Below are 2,500 nucleotides of genomic sequence, written 5' to 3' on the forward strand. Positions count from 1 at the left end.
TTCCATTCTGTACTTTTCCTCTCTTCTTCTTTTAGAGTGCTCTCTATATTTCCCTGGTATCGGATGTCAAACTTCTGATAGCTGTTACACCTTTGAATGGAGAATTTCATTAGGTGAATGAGGGATCCATGAAATTTATTCCACATTTCCCTTGGATGCCCACATTTGCCATTTTGGCCTCAGTTGCAAATTGAATAATAATTTGTTATTAGCGCGTGTAACTGATCTCATTGAAAATAGTGAGTTATTAAATTTACAGAATTTATTGTTTGCATACATAACACTCTTCTTCATACTTCAAAATGTATCAGTGATGAGCTTCACAACAAAATTGAAATAAACAGTGTGTGAAAAAGAACTTAACAAGCGAAAAGAAAGTACTCACAAAGTTCTTTTTCTGTAGTGTTAGAAAATGCTCTATAATGTTCGCCACAGAAACTTCAGGAGTATACAGTCTTCGCTGCCGGTAGAAGAATGTTCTCTCCGTCTTCCTCTGGCACAGTTTTCTTCATCTCCTGCTGTAGAACATTCAAATGAAGTTACATGACAAGAGAACCATCACAGCAAATCACCACTTCAGCCCGCTTCTATTCGTGTTAATTGTTACATTCACGTGCTCAGAGTCATTAGAAAGATGTGTAATTAGCTAACTGCCACCACCCAATTGTTACATTCTGGAACAAGTGTGTAGTGTAAGAGGAGATGCGTTGTCAGAGGAATTGTAGGAAAGAGCGACAGCTGTGTATGTATGCGTGTGTGTGAAGTGTATTTGTTCAAATGAGCCGAAGTGAGGCATGAGCTAATATAATTCCAAGGAAAGGTGTGTATCGATGCTTTATCTGTAGTATAGGTTGTTGATTGCTTCCCTTTTGAAATGAAATCGACTAAAATGGGATTAGGTATTTTTTAGCTTTAATCTATCACAATCTTTCTTTCCTCTTTACAAAAACAATCGGGGATTCATCCAAAAGTATTATAGAATTATCTATCTTTTGTTTAAAAGCAAACGTAGGACAGAACATAAAACGAAACACGAGCACAGTAAACACTAAAACACAAGACAAAGAGACATAAAACAAACATACAACACAATGAAGACAAACGCGAAGCACATAGAAAAATAAAAGCACCTTCTCTCACGTATAACGTAACTCAAATCTCTTCGTTCTGTATTTCCGAGACACCATTTCACTGCACATCACAACCACTGGAGTCCAGCAGCCAACAGCTCTGAGACTCGGGAACCCCAGCACTGGAACTATCTTGAAGGGCCGGAACTTTTCCTTGTCACCTCGGCCAGCCAAACTGAGTTTATTTATATTCTAAAACATTCATAAATAAAAACTGTTTCTGTAACCATTAAAATAATTCTTGAAATGCTGGTTCATAATATGAATAAAAAATTGTGAAATTAATCGTAATTTTTCAGTGTAAAATATTCCTATTAAAAAAGTTTCTCCTTTTAAAAGTAATTTTTTCTTCGGTGGCCTTTTTTGTCTTTTCTGACTAAGAAACACCACGTAGAAATGTTAATACACAAAAGCAAAGTAGAAAATAGTAATAATAATAATAAAAGACAACAAAGCCGCGCAGGTTACATCCTCTAGCATGGCTGCGTTCACACCAAGGTAGCACGTCGCACGTTGCATGCCACGTGGCACGCCAATTGAAAACGAACGTATGGAAACATGTGAAACCTTTCATACGGATTTTAATGGAGCTTATACATCCAAAATTACTACTAGCCACGACTAATTAGGACCGGGAACAACAATAATATCGTCAATTTCTAATGATGCCATTTCGTGAAACGAGTGACGCGCCACGTGTAATCTTGGTTTGAAATCACCGTGCCATGTGTCATTTGCCACTTGCCACCTTGGTGAGAAAGCGGCCTAAGCCTTCTCGTTTTCTGTTATCGCAGCTTCCCAGCCGCGACGGGCATCCTCATTCCCGGGAGATAAAAGCAGGGTAACAAAGAAGACTTGGGACGATGCAACCTCCGCTATGGACCTCCGCCATCTTGAAAGGGGGGAGGCGGAAGACATAATGTTTAGGACCGTGAAGGACGTGTACAAGCGGTCCACTACACATTGACGCCTCTCCACCCGCCACTTTCACCACGAATCATCCATAACCCCTCTTTGACTGCACTGAACACTAATATACTATTCATCCTCCCCATTGAAATTCCCTCACTCGACTAGAATCGAGTCTACGCGACTGGTGCATTAGAATATACCTTTTTACCTTTTCTTCGTTCATCTGCGTCTTTCTCACAACGTCCGGCTCCTATCCGAATCTCTAGGCCGCCCAAAACCTCGAACCCCGAGACCACCAAAAGTGCCCTCCCAAGACGCCGCCATCAGTCGCCAAGTACGCCAAAACAAAATCACCACGTGTACCTCAATTATACATTTTTACCTCCTATACACACACATAAGGTAAGTAAAGATAAATTACTATTAATGTACAGTACATTACTCATACATGATACTTC

This window comes from Penaeus monodon, chromosome 7 (assembly GCF_015228065.2).
Source record: "Penaeus monodon isolate SGIC_2016 chromosome 7, NSTDA_Pmon_1, whole genome shotgun sequence".
Lineage (NCBI taxonomy): Eukaryota > Metazoa > Arthropoda > Malacostraca > Decapoda > Penaeidae > Penaeus > Penaeus monodon.